The sequence below is a fragment of the Martes martes genome, assembly GCF_963455335.1.
Source record: "Martes martes genome assembly, chromosome: 5".
Lineage (NCBI taxonomy): Eukaryota > Metazoa > Chordata > Mammalia > Carnivora > Mustelidae > Martes > Martes martes.
In genome coordinates this window covers 109,227,284-109,253,224 of record NC_137892.1, presented here as the reverse complement: position 1 = coordinate 109,253,224, position 25,941 = coordinate 109,227,284, and the positions used below count along the sequence as shown (strand labels likewise).

The window sequence follows — 25,941 nt, the reverse complement described above, 5'->3', positions numbered from 1 at the left end:
GATCCTTTCTCTCTTTTCTCAACTTCATGCCTTTTCTTACTCACTGATCCTTCCACACGGCCTATCATGATCTTTCTGGCTTGTGTCTCAATTTAACCTTTTACCTTTGGCTCCAGTTCTTAACTACTTAATTCTTTTCTTTACATGAATTCAAATTCCTGGAATAGGAGCTCAGTGAAATTTTTTGTTGTTTGTTTTTTGGTTCCAGATCACGTTGCCACAAAATGCCTATAAGTCAGGGCTCGTCCCTAGTTAATTAGCCAAGATCTGGTGTGATAGAGATGACATAATGGTCAAATAGGCAATAACATGGTCAAATAAAACTGAGCATTCGAGAAGGGCAGATAGAGACGATCGTGTGCCATGATAGATAAGTCTCAGAAATAAACAACATCCAGGCTATTCATAGCCAGAGACAAAGGTTGCCAAAATTAATTTTCAGACTCTCAAATTAAGTGGATTAAAATAAATCCCTTGCTTGAGCCAGTGAAAAGCAAGTATTTCTGTACTCAGATACTTGATTTTTTTTTTTTTTTTTTTGCCTTGAGACGGGGTCATTTGATTTTATCTCTTGTACCTCTGTTCACTAGAAGAGAGAGGAGATAAATGAGACTCAAATTCTGAATATTCTTGACTTTGAATAAACATGCTGTGGCATGGGTACAACTAGATGTGGTAAAAGCCAAAGAATTTATCCAGGAACTCTGAAGAAGCATTTATCAGGTATGGGTTCTAGTGGGCATTAGTGACTCAAGCTTATCCCTGGGTATGGTGGGTCCTTGGCACAGTCAAATATTGACATGGCATTTTAATATGCCTTCTGACTGGTTGCAGAAATCCTTATTATTTCATGAATTAGTTCCAGCAATGCAGACTCCATGTGTGTTTAGGGAGCTTTGGGCTCAGCATTAAAGGAAATATTGCTGTTGTGTTGGAGTGTGAAATTTATGCAGAATAGAGTCCAAATGTGACTTGGCCACCTGAGGCTTAGAAAGGTGTAAAAGTTAGCTAATGCAACACTTTATCAGTCAGCTCTTGCCTTATTGGAGTGTCTGTGATTGCTCTAAAAAAAATTATCTTTAGAAAAAAAATTAATTAAAAAGCTTTATTCTATTTTTTTCATATACTTAAAGAACATTGGTATACGATATTAATTTATAGTATCCTTTGAGTGCTGGGCTCTCCATGTTCACCCTCAGCTTGTATGGTATATCATGTTTTTCAGGTTTTCCTAACACTTTTCAAATCTTCTAATAAGTGGGTTATGATATATTCTCTTGCATTTCTCTCTTCCCTTAAGAAAGTCACCAATTGGGTTGTTCCTGTCAAATTTCTTTTAATATCCCTACTCTTTAGTGTATTAGATACTACATATATCATTTTGAGACCTTTGAATAGTTAAACATGAAGTGATCTGGATAAATTAATTTACTTAGAAAAAAGTCCTAACTGGAAATGGACTTAAACCATTTCCTTTCATAGATTGAGGACATGTCCATACTTACTTTTGAACTAAAATGGCGTTCTACTAAGGGATCTCACAGTCAACCTTATTTCAGTGATCAAAAAGTAAGAGTTAGGGCTCGGATGGTCATGAAAGGAAGCTGTAATGTGAAATGAACAATGAACCCAGAGTGAGAAGGTCTATATCTAACCCTGCCCTAATTATCTCTATGACCTTGGGTACCTCGTTTTTCTCCCTGGATCTAGTTTTCCCCTTTGTAAAATGAGGTCTATGGAGTTCTCACTCTCCAAGCATTATTTGCCTGTATTATTTATTTCATACCTGATGGGAAATACATTCCTTTTGGTAGTTTATAAAGTTGGTATATAAAAATATAAATCTGTCTGAAAGCCAAACTTTAAAGTAAGATAACAGTGTCCTGGCAGAGAACAAAAATGAACAAATCTCAACTAGATCTATTCCAAGAGATAATGCCTAGATGTGGAGGATGCCATGCCCTAAGAGATAGGAGTTGTTGCTACAGTGTCCTACTTTGTCCATTTTATCCAACAAAAATGTCTATGTCCTAATAAAAAATGAGTGATTTCACCTGTGCAAATCCATAGGCATCTATGTCCAAGTGGTGGTATGGTAGTTTCCTAGAGCTGCTGTAACTGAAAACCACAAACTGGGTGGCTTGAAACAACAGAAATTAATTCTCTCACTGTTCTGCAGGCCAGAAATCCAAAGGCAAGGTGTCTATAGGGCCATACTCCCTCTGGAGGCTTTATGGAAGGATCTGTTCCTTGACTCTTCTAGCTCCTGGAGGCTGTTAGCATTCCTTGGCTTACAGCTGCAACTCCCTCTGCTCCACCTTCACCATCTTCTCTGTGCCTCTGTCTCACTCCCTTTCTCATGTAGGGACCCATGTGAGGGCATTGAGGGTCCACTCAGATAATTCAGGATAAGCGTCTCCTCTCAAGATCACACTTAATCACATCTTTTGGTGTATGGGGCGACATTTACTATTTTACCATAAAAGATAGTATTTGCAGGGTCTGGGAATTAGGACACAGACAGATTTCTGAGGGTCACCGTTCAGCCCACTACAGATGGGATAACAGGTAACTGGTTAGCAAGTGTTTCACTACAGTGTGAACACCCATGCTGTATCAGATGGTTATTGCACATAGGAACACAGGCTCAGTGTGGCCAGATTTTCAACTTCAAGAGAAAAGCTGAAGCCTGGATTTTATGGCTATGTGTTCGTAAGTGAAATCCTCTGATCCTTGATGTTGGCTCGTTGGGAAAAAAGAAGTCTACATGTGCCAAATGAAACCCATGTATGGGCCACATTCACTTCAAGAGCTGCCAGTGTGCAATCTCAAAAAATCAGAGTAAAATTTCCTTTCAAAGGGCACTTTGTATGCATATTCATTAACTCAACAAATATTTCTTTAGCACCTAATAGAATAATATTTATTTTTGATTGACCAGGGGAGACCTTGCTGCTTTGAGAAAAGAACTCCCGAAATGCAATTCTCAGAGTTCTTAAGAAGAAAAGAAAAAAAGGCATTAGCTCCATATTTCCTTTCTGGGGATGTTACTACCTAGGACTCTGTGGCATTCACTGAGATCAACAGGGCTTCCTGATCCTGAAATGAAGTTAATATTCAAACTCAAAATCTTAAATCTGATCTGATCCTTAAGTACCTTAGAGATAACGGTGTCCCTAGGTTGCCTAATAGCTTACATTTACTGGGTATTCATCGTGACTATGTTGACTGTGATTTTTTATAAATAATGATGTGAAAACCATTCACATTTCATGTAGACCTTCATTGCTATGGAGTCAGCATTGCTAAATTAGGCCAGCATGTTAGAATGTCAGATCCTTCAATTTCATTCATCATTGGCTGCAAAGCTGTGTGTTTTAGTATTTAATTCAGAGGAGAACATTCTTGCAGATGCCCAATCTGCCTTCGGTAGCTGTGAGACCTTGCTCGAGTTCCCTCGGCTTTCTCATTCAAAAAATAGAGATAAACAGATACATCTTAAAAGTTTTCATCACAAGAAGATGATTTGTAACTATGTGTGAGGTGATGGATGTTAACTAGGATTCTATTCCAGTAGCCTGATTTCCTCCCAAATCCCCCACCTCCAAATAGCATCATATTGGGATTAGGGTTTCAGCATACGAATTTCAGGGAACATTCTGCCCATAACACCAAGGGAGCCTAATATGCTACCAGAGTGGAGAATCATTCTCTTACTATACAAAAATTTTCACACCTTCCCAAATAATGGGATAAAAAGAAATTCTGGGCCTCTCTATTATGAATTAAATCCTCATCCCACCTGGAGGAAGCTAGTAGCACAAACAATAACACATCTGAAGTGGTGCCCAGGGCTAGTCTTGCAAGTATCTAATGGGAAACACAATATTTTGGTATTTCCCAACCTGGTGCTGTTAACAAGAATCATCCCTTGTTTGTGTTTGTTAATCAGCTTGATGAGCAGTTTCTGTGTCGATCTTCCCAAACTGTGTTGGCCAGTTTCCAAATCAAGTGCATAAATTACACACTGCCCTCTGTTCAAGCTGCTCACCACCCTCTAGAATATCAGAAAGGATTTTCTTTGCACAAATCTGTGTAAGTGGATTGCTTAGACTGGTACTTTGTAGGAGTTGGTCTGATGTGCCACCATAATGTGTCACAATATTAGGACACTGTGATGACATTCTTTAATGCTAAGGAGTAATATTTTGACCAATATCCAAATGTCAGTCTTTTTTTAGGTTCGATTCTCCTATATAAGGGTGTTTCCTCGAGGAGGTATTTATAGGTCTTGAGCTTCCAGAGTACCAACCTAAGCATTCTATTCCAGGAACTAAGGGGTAACATATGGCTCAGCTCTACTGGGATTCACTATCAAAAAGAATGCAAGAGTATGCTGGTAATTCCTTAGAAAAAGTTTGAGTAAAATCAGATTTCAAGATTCTGATTTTATTTCAAGATTTTGAAATAATACTTTATTTTAAGATTCTGATTTTATTTTATTTCTTGAATTTCAAGATTCAGGATTCTATAGGGTCAACTCCTCTCTGTGAAAGACACCCTGGGACTTAGAGGAGCAATTCTATCTTTCTTCCATTTCTATATGAACTCATGGCAATTTCTCACTGACAATCACCTTTTAGACTGAGATCCTTCCCTCTTATCTCAGGAACTCTAGCGTAGAAATCACCTTGGACCTGAAATTTCTACCAGATTGTAGTCCTCTTTGAGAAGCATGAGGGGGAAAATAGGGAAGTAAATAGTGAAACCTACTTACATTCCTTAGTGAATATTTTCAGTAGTTATATGACTCAGTTGACACTGTTAGAAGGGTTAGAACAGTTGACAATGTTCGTTTGGATTATTTTTATTAGAAGTATTGTATTTCGAGGTATCTCTGTTATCTCTGATTTATAAGGTCATGCATGGGGGAGTAGATGTGTGTTTCTGCATATTCAGAATGACCAACCCACCTAACAAAGGGGAAAAAAAAGACCTGCCCAAGGAGTAGTAAATTTACTCATGACCTTAAAAACAAGAAGAAAACATAAGTAGTATCCAATATTTGCATAACAGCTTCTCATGCCTTCATGAACAACAAAAAAGATACCTCTACTGGAGGAATCCAGAGTTTTAAAAATACCAAAAGAGATAAGTCAGTAAGTTAGGAACAGCAGAATAGCAGGGAGTCATCTCTAAAAAAAAAAATACCCAAGATGTGGATGCATACATTCAGATAAGAATGTCAAAAACTACCTATGTATTTCTCCCTAACTACAGAAGAAATCACACACACACACACACACACACACTCCCACCCACCCCCCCTACACACACACATACCTAGAAAAGAAAAGAAGGATGGAGTATTCTGTAACAGATTGCTAACAGTGGGGTAGTGGGAATACACAGTTCTGTATTTTTTAAATGTTTCATAACAAGCCTAGATTACTACTTATATAATCAGAAAACAACAAGAACAACTGTTGAATGCTTTGGAAGTACAGTTTATGTTTTTCTTCTTTTGGCTTGTTTGCACTTTGTGATTACTTCATAGTCAACGTTTATTGTTTTATATCTCTTCCTAAAAAGTTACTGTATAAATACTAACACACTTAAAAAAAAACAACAACCGAGAAACATAGAACTTCTCTGAGTCTCTGTCTTTAGGAAGTTAGATATCCTTCTTTCTTATTCCTATTCATTGGCTAATTGGTTGGCTTATGCCCTCTCCCATGGATAATGCTTTCTCTATTAGCATACATTTGGAGCTTTTATTTCTAGAATAAATCTCAGTCAGTGTCTGTGGAAATCTGTTTCTGAAATGTTCACAGATCTGTCAAGTAGAGAAGTAAGATCATGGAATCTTGCTGAAATGTTTATGCAAATATTTCTGAGGGCATATGCTCTACCCTTAAATAACCCACAATACATCAGAAAAGCATAGAGTCCACATGGATTCAAATGCAATCAATCCTCTGTCTCCTGGCATTAAGAATGAACTCTCTGAAAATAAGATCTTTGATCAAGAGTCCCCCATCCTCCCCACCAATCTCCCTTTCCATCTGCCTCCAATCCCCCATATCTCAAATTGAAGGAGAGAATTGTTGTTTACAGAAAAGAGCAACTGAAACTTTGCATTCCCCCAAAGGAAAAAAATCATTCTTGAATTTAACTTTTTGATGCAAAAAGGATATATCTGAAATATTACATAGGCCCCCATGCATAGGCAAGCCCCAAGGATCATGTTTAGTCTTCCTAAAGATCCCAAGAAAGAACAGCACCCACCCCAAAAGAAATTCAGCAGACACTCATCATAAATTATATGTATAGGATATCAAATATTTGGATGATTGAAATCCCATGAATTTTCCCCCTTTTCCTATAGTTGTGTGACTTCCTTTCAAACCTACCATTTTATTTCCCATGTTTTCCATTTCCGAGACTCTCAATATCTACTCTGTTTCCTGTCTGGATTGCTCTACTCCTTGTCCCACTTGATAAACTGATGCCAGTACTTCAAAGATAGAAGAAAATGGTTCCTTTTCTCTTAAGGCCCTCCCTGATGCCCAGGACAGAAATGGTCACTTACTCACCTGGGATCCCATAATATTTTCTGCACTCCTCCTGCTGATATTTTATCATTGAGTAAATTATTTGTGCCTTGTGAGTTGTGGAGTCAGAATTTTGTGAGGATGGAAACCATGAATACTTGTACCCCAACCATAGCTCATAGTAGGCATTCAGTAAATGTTTATTGAATGAGAGTTTAATCCAATGACATAATGTTATCTTGCTCTGATAAGAAGAAAACAAATGAAGATTATCTTTGGCGTGCAAAAAGGATGCTTCTTCCCTATTAAAATGACTGCATCAAGTCACCCTGTAGCTTTTCTAAAACCTCCAGAGAAATCCCATCCCTTCCAGTAGAAGGAGGGGAAGAGTAAAAAAATGTTTGAGTGCATGTCTATTAAATAACTTTTCCCAGTTTTATTGAGAAGTAATTGATATATACCACTTTATAAGTTTAAGGTACACAGCCTGATGATTTGATTAATGTATATGGTGAAATGATGACAATAGGTTCAACTAACATCCACTGTCTTACATAGTTACAAGTAAGAGGGAAAAAAAAGGGAAAACGATCTCCTTATGAGAACTCTTAGGATTTACTCTCTTCACAGCTTCCCTATATATTGTACAACAGTGTTAGCTGCAGTCATCACGTTGTACATTACATCCCTGGTGTTTATTTATCTTGTAACTGGAAGTTTATACCTTTTCATTAAATACTTTTTAATAAGCTCATACAAAGTATTTAGCATTTGCTTTGATAGTTGTACAAAATCAGTCTTCTGACAAATTTCATAGTGCCTTTTTTTTTATTTAGATAAACTTTAATAATTAAAGCGTCCAGTGAAATTCTGACAATTTGGATGGCTGTGAATTAGGAAGCAATGTTGAGTGATGCAATGTGACAGCAGTAGGCAATAATTGGAAATGTATTCATCTTAGATAAGAAAGGTCATTCCTTCCCAGTTCCACTAGCTCATTTGGAAGTCAAAATGGACTGCAAAATATCATGGGCTAGGCATGAGTGGGGTTTAGTTCAGTATCCTGCCCCTTGCTGCCAGGAGGAAAAGGGTATTGGAGAATAAAGCATGGGCACAGCATTCAGAATCCCAGTTTTGTGACTTATTCATTATGTTAACCGAGCTAAATTTCTTAATCTGAGTGTGGATAATTTCATCTTTAAATTTGAGTTAAAATAATACCTACTTTAGAAGTTTGTTGAATGGATTAAATGAAGTCATGCATGCATAAGTCTTGAAATATCTGGCACATATTAAGTCACCTGGGATTTAAACTTCTGTCTGTCTGTCTAGCTGTGTAAATGGACGAAATTATTTAACTTTACTGAATTTAATTCTACGAATCCATCAGACACTGTATAGTACTTACCAAAAAATATGATGACATTTATTAAGTGCCCAGCATTTGTAGCTGCTCAATCAATGATTGATATTACTATATATTAAAATAATCTCTATTGAACTCATTGAGATGAATTGCTGTAAGCTTTTTACATTTTTGTCTCTTCTTCTGGTATGTGTGTAGAAATATCTTAGGCCAGTTTTGGTTGTCCTTTGTTACTGACAACTATCTTCAGGCTTTTTGGAAGTCTATATTATATATTCCCATGTGGTTTTTCTTGAATTTTTGTTTTTTTTAGTATTGTAGGAGTGATTGAAATGGAAGGATTAAAAATAGGGAGAAGGATTTCTCTAACAGTATACTTTATACCTGTATCTAACAATGGTAAAGACAATAAGAAAGCCTGGTCCTGACTTGACTTGTTTCATCTGGAGAACTCTGTTCTCTTTTGCATATAGGATTATATATCGTAGGTGTTGGTAACTGAGTGAATGAGAAAAGTATATATTTTTTTCAATTTTATAAGTTGGAATCTTAGATGGAGAAAAAGCAAATCAGTCAGCCGTGGCTTCTGTTTAATCACTTCCCTCTTGCCTTCAGAGTCAGATTCTTGGTCCTGCTGTAGAACAATGACTCTTTAGCCCCTATTCTAGTTTCACATATATAAATAAGGAAGTTGAGCACGATCTTCAGGAGCTTCTTTAAACTGGACAATCTATAGTCTTGTGATTTTAAGTAATGTTTCCATAACTAGAATTCATTCCCATGCTTTCTGGTTTAGTATCATCTCTTTTACATTACATCTTAGTGTAGCCCCCTTCTGTACTTCGGAGGATAGTCATGTCTTTCCCAGAGCCCCCCACCTACAGCGGAAGCCCAGGGTGTCTGAACACATGGAGCAGACACAGTGGGAGAGCTGAGAGGAAGGGTAGTTTTGATAGGAGGAGTCTCAAAACATTTTAAAAAGTGTATTTATAGGTACAGTCAAATAACGAATTGATTGGGTTCTGTTGATTGGTACCAAAAGAAGTGACTAACTGGGCTAGCTTATAAAAGTACAAATGAATCACGGATTTAAAGTTAAGTTTTCCTAATGCTGAAATAGATTTTCTTGGCCCTTGTAAACTCTAAAATATCTGTTGTGATCAAAAATACAAGTGACAGAAGTTACAGCCTCCACAGAGCCCAGTGTTTGTGGGTCCTCTGGAAATATCCCAGCATGGTTGAAGCTGATGAGTGGACTAAAGAGGAAGGGAATGACTACTCTTCCAAAATTAAATTAGGTGGGGTGCACTTTGTTTGTCACGGACTTTATCTATCACAAACAAAAATCTTCTATGTTCCTTGACCGTTTTTTTTTTTTTTTTTTTTTTTTTTGAGAATAGTCCTTTGTACTGAGCAACACAGAATGTACCTAAAGCATCGGTGCTTAAGGTATGATCACAAAACAAACTGCTAATGATCCACAGTAATATATAGGGAGAAATTCAGAATATTAGAAATACCCATGTTGCTAGTAATTCATTGTTTTACTCTATTTTGTTTATGTGTCCGGTTGGAAACTTTTTAAAAAAATAATTCACACAGATAACATGGGAAGCAATGATCTACAAGGAATAAAATTTAAAAATAAAGAATAAGACTCGGGAATGAAAACTGGAAAGGGCCGTCTGAATGTTTGCATGTGAACATCTGTGTCTATGAGCCGTGCGTGCGTGCGAACAACTTCAGGCACTCTGTACTTAGTTTTGACTGTCAGGCCCTGAGCTTAATACTTTACTTCCAGTATGTCTCTCTCCCCATTATGTCTTTTAATCCTCAAGGAATCCTGGGTGATGGGTGATTTTTAAATTCTTCATTTTGGCCCAAAGAGGATTTTCTCACACTATAGCAGTTGCCGAAAGAAAGGCGGATTTCAGTTTTTACTCTGATTGCATCAATCCCATGTTGTCAAAATGGGCTAGCGATGCACGAGCTAAGTTCCCTCCCAATCGCGCCAACTGGGAACACTCCGCCTCGCTCCAGAGTGGGGTTCAGGTAGGTGGAGGCTGGCGCCCCGCAGCGCTGTTGAGGAAATTGACAGATTGACAGCCAGGTCGCTGCCTCGGGTTTCAGCGGGGCCGCGCGGCTCCTCTGCCAGCAAGCGGACTCAGGTGTCTGTTTGCTGTTGCCCTCGAACGTGAGCGCTGCTGGTGATGCACGTCACAAATGGAAGTAATACCATTTGAAGTAGTCCGGCTGGAAGCCCAGGAGCAATCTAACTGCATTAAGTCCCCCGTCTGAGTGCAGAAGGCTGAAGAGGGTCCGGGGCTCGACTGAGCTGATGTGAAGAAAACAGAGCGGCAGTCCACAAGTCCAGGACAGCAAGGAGCCGGAGAGCCGAAAGGTTTCACTTACTGCCTTGGAGTAAATGACAGCGGAGTATCACAGGACGCCTCCTAGTATGTTTGCAAACCTTGCTAAACGTTAGAAGCGGCTTCCTTTATTTCTGAGGGGTTTCTACTGTTTTTGTTCCTCCTTCCTACATCTCCGTGCTTGGATGGTAGCTGCTTTAGGTACAAGAATATCCTGTATGTATTTTTTTAAAAGATTTTATTTATTTATTTGACAGAGATCACAATTAAGCAGAGAGAGAGAGAGGAGGAAGCAGGCTCCCTGCTGAGCAGAGAGCCCGATATGGGGCTCGATCCCAGGACTCTGGGATCATGATCTGAGCTGAAGGCAGAGGCTTTAACCCACTGAGCCACCCAGGTGCCCCATCCTGTATGTATTTTTACTGGTGATTTCAAAGTACTAGGCGAGACTTGAAGGTTTCCTTTTTATTGTTTTCAAAGACTACAGTTTATAATTTTTATTAAAAAATAAACTAAGGATCAAAGTCATTCCCAGTTTATTAAAATAAATAATGGCCCAAGAAGTTATCTTGTAATAGTTATTAGAACTCAGGCACTTTGCTCTCCGAATTTGAACTCCAGTAAACCTCATTACGCAGTACGTTGTTGTCTTTTCACAGCCTTATTTGTGCTGTGAGTTAGATCACATTTCCTAGGTATAGTGGGAAATAGAGTACCTCCCTATCAACATCTTCCATTTATTTAGCGCATTTTTACTTAGAATTGTCTCTTTACTTAGAATTTCCGTTAAGCTGCCTTGAATGTGTTGTGTTGTTCACTCCCATCGGGCTCTCTGCTCAGCAGGGAGCCTGCTTCCCTTCCTCTCTCTCTGCCTGCCTCTCTGCCTACTTGTGATCTCTGTCTGTCAAATAAATAAATAAAATCTTAAAAAAAAAAGACTTGTGAAGTGTTTAGTTTCAACTAATGGGAATTGAAATACATATATATATACATATATATTCATATGTGTAATTCATGTGTTGTATATATGTCTGTGTGTGTATATATATATATAGAGAGAGAGAGAGAGAAGGAATATCATTCATATATATATATATATCTATATATATATCTCCTCTAAAAAATGGCAGATAGTATAGTCTGGACGATGCAAGAAAGGTAAGATATGGAGACCATGGTTCCCAAATTTCCCAAAGTATGTATCCAATATGAAGATAAAATATGTATCCAGAAAATGAATGTACAAACTGGGATATGATATGAGATGAACTCTGAGGTCTTCCTCCCAAACTTAAGGTTCTATGACTTCTGATTAGGATAATCAAGGAAAGCTTTCTGAAGGAGATGAAATATGAGTAGAGATGAAAGACCTGATGACTCAAGATGGGAAAGTAGAGGATTACCAGGAGACAGAACAAGGAAGCAAGAAATGGTAACATTTAGAGAAGATATGACTTGGGTGGAATATGCACAAGATAGGGATTGTTATGAGTTAAAGCAAAACAGTAGATGGGGATCAGAGAATCAACTACATGGAAAAAATAAGCCAATACACTTGGTAGGAAGGAAGTTTCCTGAACTTGCAGGGACCATATTCATAGGGTTTCTAGGAAGATTTGTGATGGGCTTGAGAACAATGAATTATGGGCGAGGCTTTGGAAAGACACTGCAGGCAGAGAAGCTAAGCTGGTGGCCATTGCTGCTTTACAGCACATAGTGGGGTGGAATGCATAGAGACAGAAAGAAAATTTAAAGGAAATTCAGGAAGGGTCAAATCAACAGAAATCAACAGTGTGGTTTACGAGTGACATATACTGGTTCTTAATTAGGTCCAAAACCCGCTCTGTCACTTGCCAGACTTGTAGCCTTCGACGACTATTGAACCTCTCAGAGGCTCTAAGGCTTCAGGTTTAAGCCATGTTGAGTCTCTGACTATATCTATAAGGAAGGACACATTTAGAGCAAAAATGGGCAGAGTAGGATAACAATTGAGGGCTTAAATAACCCCAAATGCCACCCTACCGGCTGTGTCATAATATTGATAGAAACACCATAGGTATTTACCGAGTGTCAAATGAGGAACATATGCATCTCATAGATGTAATTCTCAGGGGCTGAGTACATCATTCATTGAGGACTGTGCTATAGTACTTTGCTGGATATATAGAGAAAAATAAATAGACATTCCAGGTGAGGGTGTCAGTAGCAGCCACCCTTGGACACCAGAATATTCCTTGCATAATTCACAGGGCAAGAAAACCACTTTAATGGAAAGCAAGAAGATAAAGCTCCAAAGGGAGATTGGGAGCAGATTAAAAATGCCTTTGAATTTGTAGATTTAGCAAATAAAATTACAGGATACCCAGTTAAATTTGAATTTCACGTAAACAAGCAATTTTTGGCATAGCTGGTCCCAAGCAAAATTATTGTTTATTTGAAATTCAAATTTAACTGAATATCCTATATTTTATCTGGCAGCCCTACACTGAATGCCATGGGAAAGCAATTGGATTTGATTTTCACTAAGAACCCTTTGAAGGATATTTGAGCAATACTGTGACATGATGAAATAATTTCTAGGATGATTAATTTGTTATACAGCATAGAGGTGAGATACTGTCAGTAAGGAGGGTAGCTATGATGGTCTAGGGATAATACACATAAGAGCTCATGAGACTTGCCTCTCCCCCCCACCTTGTCTTAAACCCTGTTTCCATGCTGCCCTGTCACTCCTATGGTTCCTTGTTCCTAATGTAATAGTTACCTTTGCAGGATACCTAAGACCTAAACAAGAATCCCACAAACCCAGCATTTCCCGTGTCTTCAAGATAAAGTTTCTCAGAAATATGATTCCTTCTTTCCTTATTTTTCTTCATACTTTGGACAATTAGAAGCATGTTGTTAACATGGCTGTTCTAGGTTAAATTAAATGATCACTTCTCTGAGATGAAAATAATTATTGGTTTTTTGTGTTTTTTTTTTTTTTAACCAAGGTATAGAACTTTTAAAATACAAGTTCAGATGACTTTCCAGTTTCCTTTTTGGCTTGTACCAGTGCCTTCTGGATGTGCCTTTTCAGAAGGTTCCAGGGGCATACAATATAAGTGACTCCTATTGATACTCTAACCACTCGGTTATATACATCACTGAATAAGTTTAAGACATACATCACAATGGTTGATATACATATATTCTGAAATGATGACCATAATAGTTTCAGCTACTTCCATCTTCTCATATAGATACAATAAAAAGAAAAGAAAGAAGAAAAGAAAAAAAAAGATCTCTCCCTGTAATGAGAACTCTTAGGATTTACCCTCTTAACAACTTTCCTATATATCACGCAGTAGTGTTAGCTATAATCACCATGCTGTATATTACATCCCCAGTACTCATTTATCTTATATCTGGAAGTTTGCGCCTTTTGACCACCTTCCTCCAATTCTTCCTCCTCCTACCCCCACTCCTGCCTCTGGGAACCATTAATCTGATCTCTTTTTCTATGATTTTTTATAGTTTTCTTTTAGATTATACATATAAATGAGATCATACAGTATTTATCTTTGACTTATTTCATTATTATTTCACTTCATTATTATTTCACTTAATTAATGCCTTCAAGTTAATATTCATGTTGTTACAAATAGTAGAATTTTCTCATTTTTTATTGCTAAGTAATATTCCATTATATCTCTGTATCTATATATATGATGACAACTTCTTTATTCATTCATCTATCTGTAGACACTTAAGTTGTTTCTACATCTTGGCTATTATAAATAATGCTGCAGTGAACATGTAGATACAGATAGCTTCTTAAGTTCATGCTTTCCCTAATATATCTTTAGATATATTCCCAGAAGTGGAATTTCTCAGTCATATGGTACTTCATTTTTAATTTTTTGAGGATTGTCCATACTGTTTTCTATAGTGGTTATACCAATTTAAAATCCCACCAGCAGTGCACAGTTCTCCATAACCACACCAGCATTTGCTTTTATTGCTTGTGTTTTGTTGATGACCATTCTAACAGGCATGACTTGATATCTCTCTGTGGTTTTAATTTGCATTTCCCTAATGGCTAGTCATGGTGAGCATCTTTTCATGTATCTGTTGGCCTTTTGCACATCTTCTTTGAAGAATTCTATTCAGGTCCTTTGTCCATTTTTTTCCCCCCCCATTGGCTTATTTGGTTTTTTTGCTATTGATTATATGAGTTATTTGTGTTTTAGATATTAACCTCTTATCAAATATATGGTTCACATATATTGTTCCCATTCTGTGGGCTGTCTTTCATTTTGTTGATGGTTTCTTTTGTGTACAGAAGTTTTTTTTAGTTTGATGTAATCCCATTTGTTTATTTTTTATTTTATTCCTTGTGCTTTATGTGTCATATTAAAAAAAATCATTACCAAGACCTATGTTAAGGATATTTCTTCCTGTGTTTTCTTCTAGAAGTTTCATGTTTTCAGGTCTTACATTAAACCTTTAATCCATTTGGAGTTAATTTTTGTGAGTGGTATGAGATATGGTATGAGATATGGGTCTGGTTTCATTCTTTTACATGTGAATATCCAATTATCCCAGCACCATTTATTAAGTGGCTGCATTTTCTCCATTGAGTACTCTTGGCTCCCTTGTGAAATACTGTTTGACCATATCTGCTTGGGTTTATTTCTGGGCTTTTATTTCTGTTCCTTTGGTCTGTTCGTTTTATGTCAGTACCATACTGTTCTGATGACTATGGCTTTATAGCATAGCTTAAAATCAAGAAATGTGATATCTCCTGCTTTGTTCTTTCTCAAGCTTCTCTAGCAATTCAGGATCTTTTGTGGTTCCATAAAAATTTTAGGAGTGTTTTTAGTAGTATTGACATTTTAACAATATTAATTTTTCTAATTCATGAACAGGGATACCTTTCCATTTATTTGTCTCTTTTTCTATTTTTTTTTCTATCAGTGTCTTATATTTTTCAGTGTAGAGATCTTTCTGTTCTTTAGTTAAATTTATTACTTGGCATTTTATTGTTTTTGCAGCTATAGTAACCACGATTCATTTCTATATTTCTTTTTCATAAATTTTGTTGTTAATGTATAGAATTGCTACTTTTATTTGTATATTAATTTTGTATCCTGCAATTTTACTGAATTCACTGGTTGGATCTAACAGGTAACAGGTTTTTGATTGAGTTTTTAGGATTTTCTCTATATAAAATCATGTCACCTCCAAATAGAGACAATTTTATTTCTTTCTTTTCAATTATGATATCTTTGATTTTTTTTTCATATCCGATTGCTCTTGGTAGGACTTCCAGTACTGTGCTGAATGGGAGAGGTGAGAGTTGGCACCCTTATTTTGTTCCTGATCTTGGAGGAAAAGCTTTCATTCTTTCACTATTGAGTATGGTGTTAGTTGAAGGCTTACCATATATGGGCTTTTTTTTATGTTGCGATATGTTCCTTCTATGCCTTATTTATTAAGAGTTTTTCTCACAAATGGGTATTAAATTTTGTCAGATGTTCTTTTTTGTATCTATTGAGGTGATGATGTGATTCTGTTATTTCATTCTATTAATGTGATATATCATACTGATTGATTTGCACATGTTAAACCATTCTTGAATCTCAGAATGATCCTTTCATGTGCTGCTGAATTCAGTTTACTATTGTTTCATTGAGAATTTTTGCATTTATATTTATCAGGAATATTGGCCTGGTATATAATATAGTTTTCTAGCAGTGTCTTTTTCTGGTTTTGGTATCAGGATAATGCTGACCTTGTAAAATGAGTCTGGGAGTGTTCCCTCCTCTTTGGGTTTCTTGTTTGTTTTGGGGGATTTTTTTGGAAGGGCTTGATAAAGACTGGTATTAATTCTTCTTTAAATATTTGGCAACATTGGGGAGGGTATGTGCTGTGGTGAGTGCTGTGAAGTGTGTAAGCCTGACGAATCATAGACCTGTACCCTTGGGACTAATAATTCATTATATGTTAATAATAAAAAATAAATAAAAATAAATATTTGGCAAAATTCACCAGTGAAGCGATCTGATCTCATTGGAAGATTTTTTGATACTGATTTTTTGATACTGGTTCAATCTTCCTAGTGGTAATTGGCCTATTCAGATATTTTATTTATTTTTCATTTAGTCTTGCTAAGTTGTATGTTTCTAAGAATTTTTCCATTTCTTCTAGGTTGTTCAGTTTGTTGGTGTATAGTTGTTAGTAGTAGATTCTTATGATCCTTTGAATTTCTCTGTAATCAACTGTAATGTTTCCTTTTTATTTATGATTTTGAGCCCTTTCTCTTTTTTTTTTTTTTCTTGGTTAGTCTAGCTAAGGGTTCATCTAATTTTATCTTTTCAAAGAACCAACTCTTAGTTTGGTTAATATTTGGTTAATTTGGTTTTCTGTTTTCTATTTCATTTATTTCTACTCTATTCTTAATTAATTCCTTTCTTCTGCTAACTTTGGGTTCAATTTGCTCTTCTTTTTCTGGTTCCTTAAGTTTTAGAGTTAGCTGTATTTGGTATTGTTCTTGCTTTTTAGTGCAGGCATTTAGCTATGACCTTCCCTCTTGGAACTGCTTTTGCTGCATTCCACAAGTTCTGGTATATTATGTTTCCATTTCATTTGTCTCAAGAAAAGTTTTTATCTCCCTTTAATTTCTTCTTTGATCAATTTATTATGCAGGAGGGTGTTGTTTAATTTTCACATGTCCAGAGTTTTTCAGTTTCCCTTTTGTTGTTGATTACTAGTTTTATGCCATCACAGTCAGAAAAGATAGTTGGTATGATTTCAGCATTGTTGAATTTGCCGACTTTTGTGGCCCAACATATGGCCTGTCCTGGAAAGTGTTCCATGTGCACTTGAGAAGAGTGTGTATTGTACTATCATTGGAGAGAATGTTCTGTATAGGTCTCATAGGTCTATTTTGTCCATAGCATTGTTCCAGGTTCCCCTCTTTGCTGTTCTTTTGCATCTCCAACGGCTGCATGAATACAGGCATAGCCCAGAGATATTATAGGTTCAGTTCTAGGCCATAGCAATAAAATGAATATTACAATAAAACAAATTAAGTGAAGTTTTTGGTTTCCTAATATATATAAAAGTTATGTTTACACTATATTGTAATCTATTAAGTATGCAATAGCAATATGTTTTTAAAAACCTTACATACCTTAATTTAAAAATACTTTATTACTTGAGAATGCTAACCATCATCTGAGCTTTCAACAAGTCATAATCTTTTTGCTGCTGGATGATCATGCATTGATGTTGATGGTTGTTGACTGATCAGGGTGGTGGTTGCTGGATGTCAGAGTGTCTGTGGCAATTTAAAATTAGACAACAGTGAAGTTTGCTGCATTGCTCTTCCTTTCATGAATGATTTCTCTGTAGCATGCAATGCTGTTTGATCATATTTTACCCACAGTAGAACTTCTTTCAAAATTGGAGTCAATCCTCTCAAACCTGTCTTTGCTTTATCAACTAAGTTTGTGTGATATCTATATGCTTTATTGTCACTTTAACAATTTCCACAGTATCTTCACCAGTAGATGCCATTTCTTTGTTCATTCATAAGAAGCAACTCCTCAGCTGTTCAAGTTTTACCTTGAGGGAGCAGCAATTCTGTCGCATCTTCAGGCTCCACTTCCAGTTCTAGTTCTCCTGCTATTTCTGCCACATCTGCAGTTACTTCTTCCACTTAAGTTGTGAACACCTCAAAGTCATCCACAAGGGTCGAAATCAGCTTCTTCCAGACTTCCGTTCATGTTGATATTTTGACCTCCTCCCATGAATCACATACATTCTTTTTTTTTTTTAGTGGGAGTCATCTTATTTTATTATTACTAATGTAAGCATTTGATGCCAAAGAGACAAAGGTAATTTAACCGAATCAGAATGTTTGCAAGTACAGGAAATTTCCATTTTATTGTAGTCCTCTATCACTGTAGCTCAAATGCATTTCTCTACAACTACTCCAGCATAACTCCTTTGGAATTATGTCAGTCATCCTTAATATGTGCCTCTGCCAAGTACTCTGAATCTAAAATAAACAAAATTTTAATGATTAACCTTTTAAAAATTATTTCTTAATAAAGTCATCAGGTTATGGTTGGGACCATAAATTTCCAAGGAAACTTTGTTGAAATGTTTCTTCTAATATGGTAGTTATAAATTAGAATTTTCAAAAAACAAGGGTAGAGCAAAAGTACAATAAAAGAAGCTTCAGCAGCATAAGCCTCCCATAGTCCTAAACCTCTGAGAGAAGCAAGGCAAAGTACCTTTCCTACAAATTAAGTGAGTTTCCAGTATTTCCATGTAGTTGAGCTTTCAGAGATAGACACTCACGACCTATCATATATATATGATATATATATCATATATATATACTATCTCGGCTCTGGTTGTATTAATGATGCCTGAAGAGTTTAATACCCATCCAGGTCCAAAGGTGGAGAAACATATGAAATAGCATGGTAATCAGCCTGAGCAGACTGTAAAAGCACAGGCTGGTTGTGCTGGTGCAGCCTGTGGGAAGTTTTCTTCCACAGAGACTGAATAGAACAGTCCTGCTAAAGAGACCAACAGAATAAGGGCAAAGTAGTAAGAGACAGAAACATTCTTCTCCCCCACTTATTACCTGCCATTCTGACTTTTTAAAAGGTAAGTGGTATTTTGAAAATTTAGTTCTGTGTATTGTGGGTTTTTTGTTTTTGTTTTTATTTTGCCATTTTTTTTATTTTTTTAATTTTTTTTTTAGAGAGAGAGAGAGAGAGAGTTCTAGCTGTAGAGGAAGAAGGAAAGTGAGAATCTTAAGCAGGCTCCACACCCAGCATGGAGCCCAACAGGGGGCTCGATCTCACAACCTTGAGATCATGATCCTGAGATCATGACTGTGCTGAAATCAAGAGTCAGATGCCTAATCGAATGAGCTACCCAAGTGCCCCGTTGTTGTTGCTTTTAAGTATGATCCAACACTATTCCATTTTTTTCTTCTTATTTTAAAGTGTCATCCTAGTTGCCTGAGGTATAATATTAGGAATCCCATCAATAATTGGAAAGGCTATTTTCCAACTCCTCATTAATCAACTCATTTGCCAATGCTTCGTATCTGAGCACCTTCTTGGAGAGCCAGCACACCAGGAATTCGAGCAGTGCCAGGTCGAAGGCACGGGGCAGGTCCCCCATCCTCTCGCTCTTATCTGCCAACTGCTGCCACCCCGACACATGAAGACACTATGGGTGGGCAATCACAGAACAGCACATGTGTACCCCACAGCACTGACGTGGGAGCCAGCTGCACGCTCCATCAGCATGGTCTGGGAGCCTGTAACCTCACTGCCTGGTGCTCTCAGCCACCCCCGGTACTTCAAACACAGGTATTCTTAATGGCATCCAGAATGATGGAATCCTTTCCAAAATGTTTTCGATTGACTTTGCTCAGATCCATCAGAGGAATCACTATGGCAGCTATAGCCTTACAAAATGTATTTCTTAAATAATAAGACTTGAAATTTGAAATTTCCCCTTGATCCATGGGCTGCACAATGGATGTTGTGTCAGCAGGCATGAAAAGAACATTAATCTCATTGTACATCGCCATCACGGCTCTTGGGTGACCAATTGCATTGTCAATGAGTGGTAATATTTTGAAAGGAATCTTTTTCTCTGAGTAGTAGGCCTCAATGGTGGGCTTAAGATATTCAGGAAACCAAATGGTAAACAGATGTGCTGTCACCCAGGCTTTGTTGTTTCCTGTAAAGCACAGGCAGGGTAGATTTATCATAATTCTTAAGGACCTTTGGATTTTCTGAATGGTAAATGAGCACTGACTTCAACTTAAAGTCGCCAACTACTTTAGCCCCTAACAAGAGAGCCAATCTGTCCTTTGAGGCTTTAAAGCCAGGCATTGACTTCTCTCTTGCTATGAAAGTCCTAGATGGCATCTTCCTCCAAGAATAGGCTGTTTCACCCACATTGAAAATCTGTTGTTTAGTGCCGCCACCTTTGTTCCTCATCTCATCTCGGCTACATCTTTTGGAGAACTTGCTGCGGCTTCTACATCAGCACTTGCTGCCTCACCTTGCACTTTTATGTTAAGGAGATGGCTTCTTCCTTTATCTATTTCACAGAGGGAGAGAGAGATCACAAGTAGTCAGAGAGGCAGGCACAGAGAGAAGGGGGAACAGGCTCCCCGCTGAGCAGAGAGCCCGATGTGGGGCTCAATCCCAGGACCCTGGGATCATGACCTGGGCCGAAGGCAGAGGCTTAACCCACTGAGCCACCCAAGTGCCCCGCTTCTTCCTTTAAACTTCATGAACCAACCTCTGCTAGCTTCACACTTTTCTTCTGCAGCTTCCTCACCTCTCTCAGCCTGCATACAGTTAAAGAAAGTTGGGGCCTTGCTCTGGATTAGGCTTTGTCTTGAGAGAATATTGTGGCTGCTTTGATCTTCCATCCAGACCACTAAAACTTTCTGCACATCAGCAGCAAGGCAGTTTCACTTTCTTATCATTCATGTGTTCACTCAAGTAGCACTTTTAATTGCCTTCAAGAATTTTCCCTTTGCATCCACAACTTACGGGTTGTGCATAAGAGGCCCAGCTTTTGGCCTGTCTTGGCTTTTGATGTGCCTTCCTCACTAAGCTTAATCATTTCTACCCGGACATGTGTGACTCTTCCTTCTACTTGAACACTTAGAGGCCATTGTAGGATTATTAATTAATTTCAATATTGTGTCTCAGGGAATAGGGAAGCCGAAGGGTGGGAGAGAGAGAGGGAAAAGGAGGGAATGGCTGTTCAGTGAAATAGTCAGAACACAGAGTATGTATTAAGTTTACCATCTCATACGGGCATGGTTTGTGGTGCCCCAAAACAATGATAATAGTAACATCAAAGACCCCTGATCACAGATCACCACAAAAAGTGTAATAATGAAAATATTTGAAATATTACAAGAATCACCAAAACGTGAAGCAGATACCATTGGGAAAATGGTGCCAATAGACTTGCTTAATGCAGAGTGGCCACAGCCTATGATTCCTTAAAAGCAAAACAAACAAACAAACAAAGCAGTATCTGCAAAGTATAATAAAGCCAGGTATGCCTTTATGAGACCTGGGGGAACTGAGGCTGAGGAACTAGGAGAAGTCTGGCAGAGGTGGTCACAGTGATGATCCGTAGAGGACGTCTAAACTCTGCTTATAGAAAAGCCAAAGTCACAAGTGAGAAAACAGTGCCAAGGAGAAGGTACAGAACATGAAGATGCTGAGTGGAGACAGGTTAACGCAGAAGAATTGGATAGCAATGTGGCTTGTAAGCCCAGCCTGTTTATGATTGTCAGGAAGCTTGGCCAAGGAGAAAAGTGAGCCTGAAATCTACCTCCTGACCCTCTTGCCCAGCAGTTTGCTTCCAACATGAAGGGACATGTTTTTCTTTTTAGTATACAGATTCCCTCTGGGCTAGTAATGGGCCTGGACAGAGTAAGGTCTGAATCCTGCCTGGTTGTTGGACCATATGCTCTGATCCCCGACTACCCTAAGCCTAAGTGTCTTAACCTGCCAAATAGGATAATAATAGTGCCTACCTGGGCTTATTCTGCAGTTTAATAGAATTGACAAGCTAAAGAATGTTTGCTACAATGATTAGTACTTATCACGACCACAAACACCCTAAAGTCAGCAACACGTACTGTCTGTACAGAGCTATTTAGGACTCATGAAAAAGGCCTTGAAGGCAAACCTAACTTTCCTTCATAAAGATCAGGTGTCACCAGACTTTTACTATGAAGTGCCAAAAAATAAATATTTAAGGCTCTGTGGGCCATAATGTCTCTTTCACATAGTCTTTTATTTTCTTTTAAAACAACACTTTAAGAGTGGGGGAAACAAATTCTTAGCTGTGGGCTATACAAAATGATTTGCAGACTAGATTTGGCCCACGAGCTATAGTTTAATGACTCCTGATAATGATAAAATGTGAGAGAGGACAGAGGCCTATGAGGTTGGAAATTTGTGGTATATGTGATTTTAACATGGATCCAGGCAAGAGATAGAACTCATCAGTTACTTGACCTAAGACTTCAGACCAGCCCCTGTAGTTGGTTGAAGCATAGACTTTCAGCTGTCTGTTTGGCTCAAGATCAAATGCCCAGCACATCACAGTGGTCAGCATGCTATATGTGCTAAGCAAATACTTTTAAGGGAATGGATTGAAAGGATTTAAAGTTTTCTGAGGTGGGTTTCTTCATCTGTAAAATGTAGACCACAGTGTTGTCTGAAATAAATGAGATACTTCATAAAGTATATGCATTACAGCATCACGTCCGCCTGTCAATGTGTGCTTAACTATCATTTCGAATTAGTGTATCAGTAGTTCAATTTGATGTGAAATAAAAAATTAAAAGTTCCAAGGATAGGTTGACTAAAAGTAGAGAAACAGGAGTCTCATCCATCAGGAAAAGTCTGGTTTTCTCAGAATGATGATTCTTCTTTTTGAAAAACAAACAAGTGAACAACAACAACAAAAAAACAAGACCTTATGAAAAGGCTACCACATTCTACCTCTGACATTGAGTGAGGGGATGTGTAAACTCCCATGACCCTTGTCCTCGTCCATCTTCCTGGGCACATTGCAAAGATTAAAATCATAGGTGATCCTTGGGGAAATGTATAATTATAACCCAGGTGGGTTTCATTAGGATGGAATGTATGAGGATGGAGATTACAAATGAAATAGATTTCACTAAGGAATGGGATATATTTGGACATCAGGCAATTGACATAGTGACATACCTCCTTCTTATACCTGCAGGAAAATAAATGGTGGTAACAAAACCATGATGATATCTGAACTATAAAACAAGCAGTCAGCTGACACTTTAAGGAAGGAGTAAATCTTTTCAAAAGTTTCAGAGTGTAGGATTCTGTAGGTAATGAAGAGTTTCCCATGAAGAAACAATACTTACAGTCCAAGCTTGTCACTCTATGTCTTAGTTACTTCATCAGCAAAATGGGACAATTGGACCTAACCTAGCTAGTGGCATAGATTTTTTTTTCTTTCAAATTACTTCTAAGTGAGTATCAATGAATCTCTGATATTTTAAGACACCAAACAGTATAGGTAAATGAAAAACAAATTTGAGAATACGTAGATAGTTTGGAAGGTGATTTTTAATAATTGAGACGTATTTATCCTCTATTTTTGAAATAAGATTCAGAACTCAGCTGGAATTACAAGTCTCATCAGGTACTTTGAACTTGATACAATTTAAATAGGCTTGTTTGAGCAAGGTACAGAACGTTACGCATTTCCCAGGTTCAGCCAGTCGGCCTGCTGGATTGACTGGTGATGTCTTGATTGGGTATGATTCCCCTTGACTCATTTCTCTGTTGTTGGTAATTAAAAGCTGTCTAGTTTTATTCTCATTTAATCATAAGTGAAAGGATAATGTCTGCCAGACTTTTCCCATTCGTTCGGTGTTTGCAACACGGCAGAGCCTTGAGATCATTATGAATTTTAAGCTGAAGATTCTTATAACTGAGTATCAATGCAGATGGTGCATTGGTGTTTTGCATCTGGGAGCTGATAATCAATCTCCAAGCTAATTGGAATACAATTCCCCAGTGCAAATGGATAAATTGGCATAGATGACCTTATCCTCTCATTCCAGCTTTGAAAAACAGACACTTCTGTGAGTAGGCAGAAAACATTGTCTATCAACTGAAGTTCCCACAGGTCTCTGGGACTAGTACAAATTCCTAATTTTATGCTGGCAGGAGAACTCTTATTGAAGAAGCAGGATTCAGAATGATAGTTGGCCTCTCTCTAGTCTCGGTGTGTTTTGTTCTGGTTCTTGGAGCTTTTCCTTCATTATGGTTTTAATCATCTTGATCAGCATTATTATAATCACAAAATGTCAGCCTAAGAAAACGATAATCTCATCGTCATTATGTTTCAATGTCACCTTTGTCAACTTGTGCTTAGCTATCATTTCAAATTACTGTATCAATGCTGTAATTAGATATAATTTGTGATATGACCAGCATTCACAGGTGAGTGGTTTTTCAAAAGATCCCACACCAACTGAAATAGTTTATTATTATAGGTCTTTTCTTTCAGAACCAAATATGTTTAATGTAGGCTTTCACTTGAGAAATATTCCAAATCAAAATGTTACATTTTATGAATACAACATGACTTAATATTTATGACTTGAATATTACAGACTCTGTGTGTGAAATTGGAAGCACTGAAACCTCTATCTCGTTCTCTACAGTTTTTGTTGTTGTTGTTGTTTTTCTTCTTTTTTTTTAACGAGGATGGCATAAGGAGGTTTCTTAGGATTGTCCTCATGCATGCAATTAATGAAATTCAAATGTCTCTCTTTTACTAGTCAAATTCCTTATTGAAATTGACCATTCTATAATGATTTTTATTATTTCATTGCACAGAATCATAGGTTTAAGATATTTTCCATTCTATTAAGTTTTCCTTTAAACCAAGATGAGATTAGGGCGTTGAGAGAGGAAGAGAGGTGATGATTTGGAGAAAGATTTTCTACCTTCCCTTATGGGAAGAAGTAGTCTAGGTTAAACAGTGGGACTGGTTGATTGAGCATAAAAGTGATTCATAAAATATGACATCTCTTTAACATTGAGGGAAAAAATGCTTTCCTTCATTGAGTGCTTTCTCCCATATGCAAAATATTGACACATCCCTATTATATCAAACAAAAGCCTTCGTTCAGAGAGATAATTTTATAGAGTGGCTGGTATCATGTGATCTTATTAATATTTATGAAATATGATAATAATATGGAAAAGGGGGAACTGGAATACAGCCCTATCTTCCTAGACCCTATTCATTTCAGCTTCAAAATGTTTTTTCATTTCACACATCAGACACTAATTAGCAAATATCTAATTAGTGTTAGAAGATTAATCGCTCATGGGAGTTGTTGAGGCTTTGAGCTTTCATGCATGCAAAAGCAGTACCACTTTAGGTGCATTTGTTAAGGTACAGTAACTTTAAATGACACAACTTTTATTTTTCTTGGAAAAAATTTCAAATTACAGCAATGGAGTAAATTTAGACTCAAGTAAAAGGAGAGCAAGGAATACACAATTGAAAAGATAAAAAATGAGGCCACTGAGAACCACACTTTCAATCCAAGCACCACATGTTAGGCAAGAGCGTACTCCATTTTAGGCACTCTGAGGAGGTACCCCCAGGAGTCAGAGAATCAAAAACTGTAGCCCCTGACTTCCAGATTCTTAGGGAATTGAAGAAAGGATTTGCAGACTAAGGCCCCTGGACCATATTTAGCCAGCCAATTAGTTTTATATGGCCATAAACTAAAAATGGTTTTTACAGGGATGCCTGGGTAGCTCGGTGGGTTAAGCCTCTGTCTTTGGCTCAGGTCATGATCTCAGAGTCCTGGGATCAAGCCCTGCATCAGCGGAGCCTGCTCCCCACCGCCCCCCCGCCCCCGCCTGCTGCTCTGCCTACTTGTGATCTCTCGTTCTCTGTCAAATAAATAAAACCTTTTTAAAAGTGTTTTTACATTTTTAAGTCATTGAAAAAAATGAAAGAAGAATATTTCATGACACATGAAAATTAAATGAAATTCAAATTTCAATGTCCATTA

General features: G+C 37.5%; 1 protein-coding gene and 1 pseudogene across 2 annotated transcripts in view; one reads left to right on the top strand and one right to left on the bottom strand.

Annotated features, from left to right (window-relative positions):
• Positions 1-25,941, top strand: part of TENM2 (teneurin transmembrane protein 2) — a 1,113,787-nt gene that overhangs the window by 399,873 nt on the left and 687,973 nt on the right. The window lies entirely within an intron of this gene.
• Positions 18,703-18,913, bottom strand: LOC308342628 (phosphatidylinositol N-acetylglucosaminyltransferase subunit Y-like; annotated as a pseudogene). The gene has a single exon. The product of its transcript is annotated as a phosphatidylinositol N-acetylglucosaminyltransferase subunit Y-like (transcript).